Raw genomic sequence first — 16,175 nt, 5'->3', positions numbered from 1 at the left:
TTGAGAGTAATCGGTGTTAGTTCTTTAAGTGTTTGGTACAATTTAGCAGTGAAAGCATCGGGTCCTGAATTTTTCTTTGATGGACTTTTTATTACTGATTCAATCTAGTTACTTGTGTTCTGTTCAGATTTTCTATTCCTGGTTCAATCTTGGTAGGTTGTATGTGTCCAGGAATGTATCCATTTCCTGTAGGTTTTCCAATTTGTTAGCATATAGTTGTTCATCATAGTCTCTAATAAACCTTTCTAATTCTATGGTATCTATTTTAATGTCTCTTTGTTTCTGATTTTATTTATTTTGGTGTTTTCTCTTTTTTTTTTCTTGGTTAGTCTAGCTAATGGTTTGTCAATTTTGCTTATCTTTTTTAAAAAACAAGTTTTCTTATTGATCTTTTGTATTTTTTAAGTCTCAATTTTGTTCGTTTCTGCTCTGACCTTTGTTATTTCTTTCCTTCTACTTTGCTTTTCTAGTTTTTTGAGATGTATCATTAGGTTTTGTATTTGAAATCATTCAACTTTTTTGATGTAGACATCTGGTGGAGCAGTTGCCTTTTCCAGACTTCCTAGTGTTGCAACGGGAAAGACTTCTGCCTGTTGTAGATGAGTTTTAGTGTTCCAGTTGGGAATGGTGTGGTGAGTATGTTTCCAGATAGGTGCAGTGGTATAGTCTCTTTGCAGCTTCTTGACCTGTGTTCAACATCAGCAATAATATGAGTGACTCAGTGGTATAGGCTGTAGAAGTTTGTGGCAGTGGTGGCAGCAGCATAGTTTTTTGTTTGTTTGTTTTTTTTTTTTGAGACAGAGTCTCGCTCTGTCACCCAGGCTGGAGTGCAGTGGTGCGATCTCGGCTCACTGCAAGCTCCGCCTTCCTGGTTCACGCCATTCTCCTGCCTCAGCCTCCCGAGTAGCTGGGACTACAGGCACCTGCCACCACACCCAGCTAATTTTTTGTATTTTTAGTAGAGATGGGGTTTCACCATGTTAGCCAGGATGGTCTCGATCTCCTGACCTTGTGATCCGCCCGCCTCGGCCTCCCAAAGTGCTGGGATTACAGGCGTGAGCCACCGCACCTGGCCGGCAGCAGCATAGTTTTTAAGGTACTCAGTTGCGACAGTTTGGGAGATCCTAATGTTTTCATTTTTCCTACAATAGGAAGACTTAGCTGACCCTGCTGTTAGGTCTGACATGGTCTACAAGCAGCAGCAGTGGTGCTTGGAGCAGCAGTGGGGCCACAGTACTGCATCAGAGTCCCATGAACCTATTGTGTTACCTGGGTCTTGGGGTGCAGATTCACCCTCTGGCAGGGTTGGATGTAAGTTTCCCACAAGAACTAGGATCTGTGACAATGGAGCCACCCTCCAGCAGCTCGGAACCAGAGGGCCCAGTTATAACCGTAGTTTTACTCAAGCCACAGCACTGGCCTGACCCTGGGGAAGCAGGGATGTTCTGGAGGTTTGGGCTGGGGGAGCAGGGTACACTGTATAGTAGTGACTCTAGACACGGGGATGGTGGGTGTTGGCTGTATCCCAGACTGTGAGGCTGGGTGCCGCAGCAGCAAGTACCCCAGAATGGTGGAGCTCAGCTGTCATTTGGGCCCTAAGGGTGGCAGGTGGCCTAAAGGCACAGTGATGACTCTACTTCCCAAGGAAAGTGGTGTCTCTGCAGCTCGGACTCGTGGGGGTTAGTCTAGCTTCAGGCAAGCAGAGTACTAGAGTCATTGTGTAAGGTGGGGTGTCTCAGCTCAGCCACTGCTCTTGTTTCCCTGGGATGCAGCATACTGCATCAGCTCAGCCCTGGGATGCACAGATGCTTAGCTTAGCCAGGTCACTGATTCACCGGAGAGTGATATGCCACTTCACCATAGACCTGTGGGGCATTACTGTTCTGGGTAGCCCAGGCTCCATTTCTCATGATACTGGGTGCTACTTCAGCTTAGCAACTGGGGTCATGGCTTCTCTGGGTAGCCAAGGCACCATTTCCTGGGAGGCAGGGCACTGCTTCAACCCTGATGGCAGAGGGATGTTACTGCTCTGAGTGGCCCCAGTACTCTTTTCCCAGGAGGCAGCATACTGCTGCAGCTCCAGCTTGAAGGGGTGGGAGAGGGGTAAGTGGAGTGCCTACACCTCTGCTTGACCCTACATGTAAGGGTGTGACAGCTGTTCACAGCTCTGCCTGGGGAAGTTGGACCACCAGACTGGGGTGGTTCAGCAGCTTAGCCTTAGAGATGAAGGGGAGCCGTGGCTGCTCACCCCTGAAGCAAGGTACACTTCAGCCATAGTTTCAATTCCAAGATGGCAGTAGCCACACAGGCACTGGGGGCAGGACATGGTGTCAGTTTCCCTTGGGAGAGCACGGCTATTTGGACCCCAGGCAGCTCCTTCAGCTGGCATATTGCCTATCAGGACTGCAGGTGACCCCGGTGGTGAGGTCTGTAGATGTCCAGTGTGTTGATGGAGGCTGCTGGGATCCTCTTGCTTACCTCCTTGCCATAGGGAGAAGTTCCTCCTGATTCCCACTTGATCCTGGCTGGGGTTTGGGGTGGTAGGAGACTGGTGTTTCCTTTCATTCTCTATGTGGCCATCCTGAGTTTTTGTGCTCACCAGGGTTTCTGTTACTCTACTGAAGTCTCCAGAGCTCTCCCTGGGTTATTTTCATTAACATAGTTGTATATTTCATTGTTCTTGCTGTCTTTGTGAAAGGGACAAGTGCTAGTGGCTTCTAGTCAGCCCTTGCTGATAACACTCTCCAAAGCCACCAATTTTAATGTACATTGCAGTTTCAAAAATTGTAGTATTGGGGGAGGTGTCCATTTTAGAACTGATGAAATACTGTTAAGTAAGTGGAGATGTTACCATGTTTGAAGTTTGGAAGACATTGTAAAGATGTCAGTTCTCTTCATATTAATCTGTAGATTTAATGCAATCCAGCAAAAATCTCAATCACGTTTATGTGGAGTTTGAAAAAGCAGCTTTTTAAGTAAATGAAAAAGAAGCCCAAAAGCAGCCTGTTTACTCTTAAGAGAATAAGGTGGGAGGACTTTGTGTACTAGATATCAAGCTATAAAGTATACTACAGCAATTAAAACAGTGTTTTACTTGTGCAAAGACTGACAAACAGACCAGTGTAACCCATACTCATAAGGTCACTTGATTTGTGGTAAAGGTGGTACTACAGAGTAGTGAGGAAAGGATGATGCTGAAACAACTGAATGTCCTTACAGAGGAAAATAAAAAGAAATAAGACTTCTACTTCATAGAAAATGAAGAAATCAGTTCCAAGTGGAGTAAAGTTCTAAATGGAAAAAGAGCTTTAGAAGATAATAAAAGGGGATATATTTATGAATTTGGATAGAGAAAATTTCTTAGTCAAAACCCCCAAAATACTAATGTTAAGAGAAAAGATAGTGGCTCATTCTTGTAATCCCAGCAGTTTGATTGGCTGAGGCAGGAGGATGGCTTAAGCCCAGAAGTTCAAGACTGCACGAGCTATGATTGCACCGCTGCCCTCCAGCCTGGGCAACAGAGCAAGATGCTGACTCTTAAAAAGAGAGAGAGGGTGGGTGTGGTGGCTCACGCCTGTAATCCCAGCACTTTGGGAGGCCGAGGCGGGCGAATCACGAGGTCAGGAAATCGAGACCATCCTGGCTAATGTGATGAAACCCCGTCTCTACTAAAAATACAAAAAAAAAAAAAAGAGAGAGAGAGAAAATAAATTGGACTAGACTACATCAAAATTAAGAAATTCTGTCATAAAAAGACATATTTAAGAGTATGAAAAGCAGAAACAGTCGTTCTGGATGTCTTTTATGTACAATGATGATGAATAAATTGATATGCTTTTATCAAAATGGTTAGTATTCTATATATTAAAATACTAATATTAATTTTTCTTCAATTTTACAAAGAAAAAATTTGAAATGACATTGAAGCATTCACTGAGTACTTACTATGTCCCAAGCACTGGTTACTGTTGTTTGGCAGTTCTTTTTACTAATCCTTTATTGGATATGTGGTTTGCAAATATTTTATCCCACTCTGTGGCAGGTCCTTTTGTCCTTTTAATGAGTCTTTCATAGAGCAAAAGTTTTTAATATTGATAAAGTCTAATTTATCAATTATTTTTATAGATCATGCCTTTGGTATCAAGTCTAAAATTTCTTAATCTGTAGTTTCACCTCTCCCTTTTTTTTTCTTGTCTCTTGTGTTCCTTTGACAAACCCTAGTAGTCCTCAATATAATATCTGAATTACAGGTTGATATATTGTAATAATACACAGAAAATATCAAATAAGTATGTTTATGATTCCGATTTTACTTTCTGGTACTAGAAGATATTTTATGGTCATTTTATACTGCCTAAACTTGGAATCAAATAATCCTGGTCTTTCATTGGAAAAGGATATGTAGAGATCATCATCTACGTTCCTACAGACCAGATGTTATTAACTTTTTATTTATTTATTTATTTATTTATTTATTTTTTTTTTTTTTTATTTATTTTGAGATGGAGTGTTGCTCTTTTGCCCAGGCTGGAGTGTGCAGTGGCGCAATCTCGGCTCACTGCAAGCTCCCCTCCCGGGTTCACGCCATTCTCCTGCCTCAGCCTCCCAAGTAGCTGGGACTATAGGCACCTGCCACCACGCCCAGCTAGTTTTTTTTGTAGTTTTAGTAGAGACAGGGTTTCACCATGTTAGCCAGGATGGTCTCCATCTCCTGACCTCGTGATCCACCTGCCTCGGCCTCCCAAAGTGCTGGGATTACAGGCATGAGCCACCGCGCCCGGCCTGTTATTAACTTTTTAAATATAAAAAGTCACAAATCTACACTCATATTTTCATTGTAAGATCATGGAATTTTTACTTGAAGTCTTTGATTTTATACTTGCGTCTCTACGTCTATGCAGAAAACCTTGGTTCCTAAGATGATAATTGCTTTATCATATAACCTACCTACAATAGTTTCAGTTTTGTTTGTTTGTTTGTTTGTTTTTGAGACAGTTTTGCATTTTTTGCTCAGGCTAGAGTGAAATGGCGTGATCTCGGCTCACTGCAACCTCTGCCCCCCCAGGTTCCAGTGATTCTCCTGCCTCAGGCTCCCTAGTAGCTGAGATTACAAACGCCTGCCACCACGCCCGGCTAATTTTTGTATTTTTAGTAGAGATGGGGTTTTGCCATGTTGGCAGGGCTGGTCTTGAACTCCTGACCTCAGGTGATCTGCCTGCCTCAGCCTCCCAAAGTGCTGGGATTACAGGCGTGGGCCACTGTGCCCGGCTAATTTCAGAACTTAAATACCAACTTTACTACTAAACAAGAAGAATTCTAAATGCAGCTTAAATTTTGTTTATATTTTCTTATAGAATGTATCTCATGAGAAATGTACAGTCAAAATATAGTTTTTTTTTTTTAAAGTCACTTGTAGTCACTGTTTTCACCTTTTATGTTACCAACTTGACATACAACCAGATTTCAGTGTTTTCTTTTTTTCTATTTTGGGGAGGATTGCTTCTTTTTCTCTTGTTTAGTTTAATTTTGTGTTTTAGTTATGCAAAAAATTACTAATTTTTTAGTAATTTTTATGTACATTTTAAGATAACAGAGGATTCTGTTTCTTCTGTTATATTCCTTTGTGGATAGATGACCATTTTCTTTTTATTTTTGGGGTTATTTTGAAAATATTAGATATGTATATATTCACCCTTATGCAAAAATTAGCATATTCTATTCTAGATATTGTTCTATACTTTGCTTTTATTCAATTAAAATTCTATCTCAGAAATCACTTCATTATTCTGTAGAGATATTTCTCATTCCTTTTTATAGCTGTACACACATGCACACCAACTTTCCTAGACACGTATTTGATTAATTCTGCACACCCCCGTGTCCTTGACTAATATTCAAGTATATTTCAAATATAAGGTTTTTATTCTTGTGTAGAATAAATTGTATAGATAATTACATTCTACATAATTAATGCTCATTTGAATTTTACGCATTCTTTTGCGATTACAAATAATATTGTATTGAATATTCTTGTGCATGTGTAATGTCATTTTATATTGCTAGGGGTGAGATTGATATATCAAAGGGTTAATGAGGGCTGGGCATGGTGGCTTATACCTGTAATCCCAGCACTTTGGGAGGCCAAGGCAGGAAGATTGCTTGAGGCCAGTTCTGGAGGGATGGAGAAAGGGAGGGAGAGGGCAACGTTACTAGTTGTTGCCAAATTCTCCTCAATGCTGTGTACCATTTGACTTTCTTACCAACAGTGGAATGAGAATACCCATTTTTCCGCAGTCTTACCAAAGAGTGTGTTGAAGGGTCATTTTTAAATTATTGACTTTAGGTTTTTCCTGCCACCTAGGCATTGTAAATCAGGGTTGTATGTTTGGGGCCTGTCTTATGCATATTGGAGACGGGGTGGAGTTAGGGAGAAAGTATGTGTTTGACTACTCAACACCAAGGTTCTAAACTGAATTGGGGAAATGGGTGACAGCAGATGAGATTGTAAATTCACATTTGCTCTGTAGATATATTTGTTTGTCCCAGCTCTGTTATTTAGGGCGGTTTCTTCTTAGAGTTCTCACTTTGGTTGAACTTTGGGCTTTGTCTCCTATTTCCTCCATGTTCGTTGACTAGGTTTAGCAAATGCTGTCAAGGCGAAAGCCAGCTTACTGATGCACCTAATAAGATGTTCTTTTTTTCCTCCTAGCATATTTGTTGTATTTAGAGTGTCAGTAGCTCCTAAAATACATTGTTGCTGGAAACAGAGTGAGATATTGTTCTTTATATACTGAATCATGCTGTCAGTAACTATTTCCTATAGCCTCAAAAGTCTCTAAGTATTCTAGAATCACTGTGTCCTGGTCCATTTGTGCTGCTATAACAGAATACCTGAGGCTGGGTAATTTATAAACAAAAGAAATTTATTTCTCACAATTCTAGAGGCTGCAAGTTCAAGATCAGAGTTCTAGCAGGTTGAATGTCTAGTGAGAGCTAGATCTCTGCTTCCAAGATGGTGCCTTATTGCTGTATTCTCACATGGCGGAAGGAATAGGAGGGAATGAACCTGCTTCCTCAAGTTCTTTTTTAAGGGCCCCAGCCCCTTCCAAGCCCTCATGACTTAATTACCTCCTGAAGACTCCACCTTTAAATACTATCACATTGGTGATTAAGTTTTAACATATTTTGGGGAACACACTCAGACCATAGCACACACTGTTACTATGTAATACTATAATTCTCTTTAATAAAAGTGCTTGGGGCCAGGCACAGTGGCTCACGCCTGTAATCCCAACACTTTGGGGGGCAGAGGTGGGTGGATCACTTGAGGTCAGGAGTTCAAGACTAGCCTGGCCAACATGGTAAAACCCTGTCTCCACTAAAAATAAAAAAATTAGCCTGGCATGGTGGCATGCACCTGTAATCCCAGCTACTCTGGAGGCTGAGGCAGGAGGCTGACTTGAACTGGGGAGGCTGAGGTTGTAGTGAGCCAAGATCACGCCACTGCACTCCAGCCTGGGCAACAGAGGGAAACTCTGCCTCAAAAAAAAAAAAAAAAAAAAAGTGCCTGGTAATACTTTAGTTTTACTTTTCTTTTTTGGGAGAGAGGGTCTTGCTCTGTTGCCCAGGCTGGGGTGCAGTGGCACAATCATGGCTTACTGTGGCCTTGACCTCCTGGGCTCAAGCTATTCTCCTGCCTCAGCCTCTGGAGCAGCTGGGACTACAGGCGTGCACCACTATGCCCAGCTAATCTTTCCATTTTTTTGTAGAGACGGGGTCTCCCTGTGTTGCTCAGGGTGGTCTCAAACTCCTGGGTTCAAAGGATCTTCACTCCTCAGCCTTCCAAGTGTTGAGATTACATGCATAAACCACTGTGCCTGGCCAACATTAATTAGTTTTGAGAGTGGAATATCCAGTTATCATTAATGAATTTTTTCACCCACCGTGGGGGATTGGGAATATTGTTTTAGAAACTGTTTTTGTGGGTCTGGAAGAAGACCCACACATGCCTTTGGAAAGATTTTTAGAGATTCACTTTTTCCTTTAATAGACTTGCTTGTTGGACGGTTTTCTGCAGTCTGAGGAAAGGGCCAATTTGACTCAGTCTTTTGTTGATTAAGTGAGAGTGCCATCTAGTGGGGGAAAAAGCTAATACAAGTTTTTTAAACTTTAGAATATGCAGAGGAAATTATTTCTTGTGCTAAGTTATGTTCTCCAGAAGTCCACAACACTAAAAAATTGGAAACTGTATGTTGGAAGGTGAGAGAAGTGGAAGAAAGTAGTCTTGCAGAACAGTAGCAAGCATATAATAGGGACCTAATAAGTAGCCGTTATTACCATGATTATTCTTCTTGCATGGAAGGTGGTGATCAAGTTAAATAATAGGTAAATTAGGAGCTTCTCTGACAGATGTTTGTGATTAATACATGTAAAATTCTATTGTCATTTTTTGACTGTGTGATATATAGATATTATAAATTTTATCCTTTTTTTGTCTTTAACCCTATTACTCAGGACCCACCCCTGGTCCCCAGCAAAATGTTACCAGTTTCTAGTATATCCTTCTTAAAATGTTATACTCTATTATAAACATGTGTGTATATTTCTTGGCATACTCATTTATTTAACAAATAGTGTGACTACTATGTACCTGGCACTCTTCTAGGCAGGATAAAGCAGTGAACTTCATATTCAGTGTAAGGTATGCATATTCTACATATTGTTCTGTACCTTGCTTTTTTCATCAATAAGTTTCCCTCTAATGACTGCTATAGCTGCATCCCACAAATTTATTCAATTCAAAATACACCCTTGTGATTTCTGCTTTGGTCCATGGATTATTTAGAAGCATGTTTAATTTCTAAGTGTTAAGAAATTTTAAAAATGTCTTTCTGTTATTAATTTCTAATTTAATTTGGTTGTGATAAGAGAACATGCTCTATATGCTATCATTCCTTTAAATTTGTTCAGACTTGCTTTATGGCCCAGCATATGGTCTCTCTCATTGAATGTTCCACATTGATTTAGAATGAAGTGTCTACTCTGTTATTGTTGGAGTGTTACATAATTGCCATTTGAGTCAAGTTGTTCAGGTCTTTTAAATCCTTATTTATTTTGTCTATTAATTATGTTAATTACTGAAAGAAGAAGAATGAAATTTCTACCTATAGTTCAGGGTTGTCTCTTTCTCTTTTCAGTTCTGTCAGGTTTTGCTTCAGGTGTTTTTATATGGTTATTAGGTGCATACACATTAGGTTATTATGTGTCATTGATAGTTTGGCTTCTTTATCATTATGAAGTATTGTTCTTTTTCCCTGATAATGTTTTTAATAATTGTAATTTTCTTATGGTTAATGTTTAAATGTTATGGGTTTTCCCACCCTTTTTCTTTAAATATAAAAACATAGGTTAAAAGTGGATTTCTTCTATATAGCACTTTCTTGACTTTTCCTTTTCTAAACCTCTCTAACAATCCTTCCTATAATCTTAATTTTTTTAATCAGATTCACTTTTTCTTTGCAAAATGTAGTATGAAAAACTATTGTCTTTTTAGCTTGTGATTATTTGCCTTTTTGTTTTCTTTTGTAAAATTTTATATGCAAATAGTGTATAACAATGATATAAAATTTGCAAGATATGGAAGAGTTTATATTGAAGAGTTAGTCTCCTTCCCTTCCTATACCCCTACTATTATATTCCATCCACAGAGGCAATCATTTTGTCTAATTGTGTACTGTTCCACACATGCTGTAACCATTTATAAGCAGATATGAATGTGTTCTTTTTGCTTTCACCCACATTGTTGTATATTATATATGCTAGTTATATAAATCTTTGTATAACCTTTTTAGTTGTGAAATGTACCATACACAGAAAATTGCATAAACTTACAGGTACAGTGATAACGAATAGTTATATAATGAACACCTGTGTGATCATCAGCCAGGTGAAAATATAGAAAGAAGACATCCAAATATCATTTCTCAGTTACAACTCCGTACCCCAGAGGTAACCACTCTCCTGACCTTTATGATAATCATTTCCTTGCCTTTCTTTTTGCTGTTACCACTTGTACTTACATCCCTAAACAGTGTAGTTTATATTTACCTGTTTTTGAAATTTATATAAATGGAACAAAACATATCTTTTTCTTTTTAAAATGTGTTTTTTTTGCTTTCTTCACTCAGTCATGTTCATAACATTCATTTATATTGCCTATAAGGATAATTTATTTTCTATAGATGTCGTTGTATCAATGCACCACAAGAAAGCACATCGTAGGAAAGTGTTTTTTAAATTTTACTGTTGGTGGGCACTGGATCATTTCCAGTTTATTGTGCAAATAATAGTGCTATAGTGTGCTTGTACGTGTGTGCTCTTACACTTCAGCACTCATGTCTGGGTATACAGTTAGGAGTAGAGTTGCTAGATCACAGGGTGTGCTGCTCTTACATGTTAATTCCAAAGTACTGTACTTTTCCAAAGTACTGCAGTAGAATTTTATTTCATACCTCCATAGACTTCTCAACCCTGGGTATTGTGTGACTGCTAATCTCGTAGTCATGTAGTAGTTTCCCATTGTGTTTGAATTACTAATGAAGTAATATATTTTTGTCTTATGAAGTAATTGTATATAATTATTTTGCCCATTACTCTTTTGGGTTGCATACTTTTTTTTTTTAAACAATTAGTATTCTTCATTGGTGATGGAAAATATACAAACGTGTATATGTGTGTGGCTGGCCAATATCTTTTCAGACTCTGACTTCACTGTTTTTATGAGCAGAGGTCTGGGTTTTAACATAGTTAAATGTATTGGTCTTTATGGTCAGACTTCTTTCCCACAGGAACATGAAAATATTCTCCATAAGCTCTATACCTTTCCCTTTTACATTTAGGTCTTTACTCCACTCATACAGTTGTGGGAATAAAAATTGTCATAGTCTTTCTGTGGGCAGTTTGATGATACGTATCAAAATTTTGAATGTGCATGTCCTTTAATCCAAGAATTCTACTTTAAGAAATTTGTCTTGGCCAAATACATTAAACATTGTACAAAGATGTCTATGTGTGTATATACAGATGCCGACACAACATTTTCCTACCCATTCTATGGCAAATAAGTGCAAAGGGTAAAGGTATCCCTGTTGAGTGATATCATCAGCTGCTTGTATTTTGCCAAGTGCATAACAGTGTAATATAGTCTTTATCAGTCACTGTGGAGCTGTAAGGAAAGTATCTTACCCAAAAGGATTTTATATAATTACTTTGAAAACTCTCATGTAATTTCATTATCACATTTATGATAAATTAGGTGGTTAGCATTAGCACATTTTAAGATGGAAGGGTCAAGTGATAGACTGGGGAATCATTGAAAAATCTTTGCAGTAAAAATGTTTAATATCTAAGGCTTTTATAACAGTGAAATAGAGATTGCGTAGCATTCTGTAAGACCTTAAGTTTGGTACTTTTTTTTTTTAAGCAGAGAACACAGTAGATTAGGAAAGAATGCTTATTTATTTGCATTTTGGATACCTCTAGAACAGTGGTTTTCAATGGGGTGGAAGAGGGGACAATTTCACACTCCTGGGGATATTTGAGCTGTGGGAAATCTCTGGAAACATTTTAGTTTGTTAGAATTTGGGACTGTGGGTTGGGTGGGGACAATGGTGCCAGTGAGTAGAGCCCAGGAATGCTGCTAAACATCCTTCAATGGACAGGAAAGCCCCTACAAATTTATCTGGCCCAAAATGTCATTAGTGTCAATATCAAGAAACCCTGCTTTAGAATGATTGTTTCTATGCGTTGATAATAAGTTAGCCTCTAATTTGGGTCATATTATAAAGGTACTTGACCTGGTATGAGGCATCAAGGATTTTCTTGGAGAAGTGATACTATGACAGTATATTTTGTTACATGAATATGTCATGGAAGATACCATAATCAACCTGCATTTAACTAATTCACCAAATTTATGATGTTCTGCATTCTTTTTACATAACACTTTGCTAGGTTCCTGTGGCTCTCTCTGAACACGTAAAGCCACCTTCAGCATGCTGCCACTGTTCTGCTCCTGTCAGTTGCATTGTTTACCAAGAGCTTATTGTGTTTGTTTGCCTGCTTATTTATGTAAAATCAGTTAAATATGACCACAAACTATTGACAAGATTATATAAAGGATACAGTTGGTTTTTTCTATGCAAACAAAAGTGACTGCTTTGGAAACACTCAGGAAGAAGAAAACACTAAAAAAATGCTGTGGAATGAAGTGAGTAAAATTATTTCACAAACAATTGTAAATTGTAAACAAATTGTTTTACTCCACTCCACAGTGTTTTTTTAGTGTTTTCTCCTTCCTGAGTTGTCTCCTAGTTGGAAGAGCCCAAGGAGGAGGGTGGAAATCATAGAATTCGAGGAGGATTCTGTACTTGGCAAGTGCTCATAGATTTTTTTTTTCTTCTATTTAAAGTAACCAAAACTGGAAATTACCTAAAACCTATGAATGTGGTTTAGATAGGGAAGATGATGAGGATTCCAGTCAGTGGATATATCCTCAAAGAATGCTGGCAAACAAATCTGTATGTTTTTACTTAAAATGTCTTGTTTCCAATTAACAACTGACTGCCAGCTCCAATCACATCAAAAAATTCTGTCTACAGTGAATGTTACAGAATTTGAGAGTAATACTGGTAAAAATGTTATCAACTACTTATTATGATTCAGAGATATACTACATAGAAATTATGATTATATTATATAGGCTTGTGTATTTGTTGCAGGTAATCTTTAAATATTTCAGATTATTGATTCTTTGTCATCATCCTTGAGATTAACTCTTCCATTATATTTGTAACTCTCCCTTGCCGTACCTTTTTTTTAATAGTTAAATTTTGCCTAGAGATGTATGTAATTCAGTTATTTGAACTAAAAAAAGTTAGAAAGGCACCTTATACTGAAGGTATCAACAGTTTCATTTATCACTAATGTGTCTAATCCAAGAAGATATGAATAGCCATTTTAAAAATAAGATTCCCACTTCAATGAATGAGGTTAATATTCTAGTCCCTGATTTAATTCCATATATTCCTTTATAGTAATCATTAAAGTATAAATGCAGTATTTAATTTTTTAAAAGTAAATGTCACTATTGAAAGAAGAATGCCCATGAGCATCATGGGAGAAAATATCAGGCGTAATTCTCCTTCCAGATGGCACCCCTACAGGTGAGGCAGCAGCCTGTGAAATTACAGTCTGAATTACACTGCAGATGAGCGGGGCATTTGGACTAGAGCCTTCTGATATCAGTAATAAATGACTTGGTTCAGAACCAAGGACAATTCCCGGAATTTAAGGGCTGTTATATCACATAGGGAGCCTATCGTAAAATGAAGTTTAGCAAAGTGGAAAGTTGAGAGAAAGGACAATGACCATTAGCAATACATATGTGAATCTTTTCATCTGCTAATATTTTTAACTGGATATTTTATCTCATGAATGTCTTATTAGTTCTATATATATTCTAGTATTTGCATTGATTTTTCCGAACTAATATTTTCACAATGAATGGTGGCTAAGGGCCAGTTACCAACTGAGATATTACTCTGAAATGATTGCACACTTGTTGTAAATTCTAATCTTGTTTAATATGGTCTATGGAAAATTTTTCATTTTTGCAATGCTTGAATCCTTAATTACAAATGTAGTATAATATGCATACTAAATCTTATTTTCAATTAGGCAAATCAATTTAAGAGGCAGCATAAAAGAGTGATTCAGAACTTGTGTAGTGAGATCAAGGTTCAAATTCTGTCTCATTCACTCCCCATTTATGTGACTGAACTATTATTTTAGATTGCAACTTAACATAAATAAATTAAATTGGAATAGCAATAAATGGTGCTTTGGAGAAGAATTAAATGAAATAATTTTTATAGAGGCATTACAATGAATTTTAACAATTATCACCACCATTATTTGTCAGTTTTAATTTTAGAAAACAAAATATCATTTAAAATAACATTTTAATTTGTACCACAAAAATAAAAAGCAAGCAGTTTCATTTTAACAAATATAATATTACACATAATATTAATAACTTTTATTCATTTATTCATTTTAAAGTTACATATTGAGTTCCTACTGTGTACCAGACACATTTTCAGCCTTCAGGAATATAGCTTCAAACAATATGACAAAGTCCTTGATCTTGGAGCTGATATTTTAGTAAGGAGACAAAATAAAAACAAAAATAAATAGTATTTTCATTCATAAGTGCTATGATGAAATACAAAGCAGGATAAAGAAATGGAGCTTGATGAAAGAAAAAGAAAAGATATTTTATGTAGGAACATCAGAGAAGTTCTTTGTGATTAGGTAACAGCTGAGCTGAAAGATAGAATACTAGAAAACAATTTGACAATGACAAATCAATACAAACTTTTTTGAGCCTTTGTCCAAAAAGGATTGGAATGTAGTGAATACTTAATTTGTACTAAAGTGTTAATTTTATTTATTTTAAGTTTTGAAACACAGCAGTCTTGCAAATAGGGATCATTTTTTTCACCAAGTCTATTATGTTTTACCAGCCAATCTTTTCTTCATAAGATAGATGCCTTCCATTTAATAATTCCTTGGCATAAATTATAATTTACCATAAGCAACAGTTGAATGCCTGTTTATAAGCATTTGTGTGTATAATCTGCATGAATATGTCAGATTGGTAAAGATTTCTTAGTTGAATCCCATAAGTCCCTTGTTCTTTGAATACATAGATAATATTAATGGGGAACTAACTTGTAAGAATTTTACATATTACTGAAGTACTCTATCCAGAAAAACATGTTTGTGTCAAATCCTTAATTTTCCTAAAGTAACATATTGATAAACAAGCTTTGTTCCTAAGCCTCTGTTTAATAGGCAGTTATTTTTGTATCAATGAATTAGTGTGTTGGGAGGAATAGGTCAATACCAATGTAGAGTTGCTGGCAGTTCAGTTCAGTTCCTTTATAAGTGATTCAAGCATGAGAGCTGTATTTTCTATAAATTAAAATTGCTGTTAATCTCTTGTGAAGATTATCCATTCTGGGTTTGCAGGTTTTTCTTGTTCTAGAGAAACCTTTAAAATGTTTTTTGTTAATGTGAATATTATACTTACCCCACTGATCATTTGTGCACAGAACAAATGAGTGGATGAGAACAGTTTTATATAGAATGCTAAAGTAAAGGTAAAATTAATGTTGGTTCACCCTGAGCAATAAGGTGTACTGTGTGCTGAGCACTTGGCTTTCCCTGCTGCATAGGGCTGTTGGGGGATTGGACCCTAGAAGGAGAAAGACTGACTGATAGTGATTTCTCAGTCATGATTATTTGTCATTTGTATAATAAACTGTGAAGCACAGTATTAGAATGTAGCGTATTTGTGACACCAATAGTGGCAAATTCTTTTTTCATTTGTACTGTATTATTTACCCTTTCTTGGTAGAGGATTCATTATCATACTCTAAAATCGGTAGTATACCAGGATCATGTTTCATGAATTATATTTCCATAAACACTAGTTCTGCAAGGTGTTGATAGATGTTAAATAGAAAAAAAAAGGTCTGTAGTCAGAAAGTAGGTAATACTTGGTTAAAATATGTTCAGCAATTCTCTTTACCATAAGAACTACTCAGAACTTTTAGTGTGCTCATGTACATTATGAATCTCTAATAGGAGGATATGGCAGCTGGCGTTTCTTAAACCTTTTTGACTAAGGATCCCTCCCCTTTCTTTTTTTTTTTTTTAATACCAAAAAGAAAGTCACTAGATAGGAAATTATTTGGGAAATGGTTTTCTAGACTAGAGTTTCTCAACCTTAGCGCTATTGACATTTTGGGCCAGGCTGTTCTTTCTTGTAAGAAGCTGTCCTGTGCATTGTAGGATGTTTACCAACATACCTTAGCTCTACACAGTAGATGCCAGTAGCATCTCGTTCATCCCTCACCCCTAGTTGCAACAATCAAAAATTACTCAGACATTGCCACATGTTCCCCAGCGGGCAAAATCAAGTGGAGAACCACTGCTCTAGATGGATATTGCATCATACCTGGGAGTTATAGGGCTTGTTAATAATTTCTATCCGAACATTTTTTAATGAGGAAGAAAGAGTAGTCTGGAAAGTAGAATCATAGATAAAG

General features: G+C 37.3%; 1 protein-coding gene across 6 annotated transcripts in view; it reads left to right on the top strand.

The window, feature by feature from the left end:
* The window catches only part of LOC100435555 (protein arginine N-methyltransferase 3), a 127,634-nt gene that overhangs the window by 55,182 nt on the left and 56,277 nt on the right, over positions 1 to 16,175 (top strand). The window lies entirely within an intron of this gene.

This window comes from Pongo abelii, chromosome 9 (assembly GCF_028885655.2).
Source record: "Pongo abelii isolate AG06213 chromosome 9, NHGRI_mPonAbe1-v2.0_pri, whole genome shotgun sequence".
Lineage (NCBI taxonomy): Eukaryota > Metazoa > Chordata > Mammalia > Primates > Hominidae > Pongo > Pongo abelii.
Note: the sequence above shows the minus strand (reverse complement) of the source record. Positions and strands in the feature narration are given on the sequence as shown.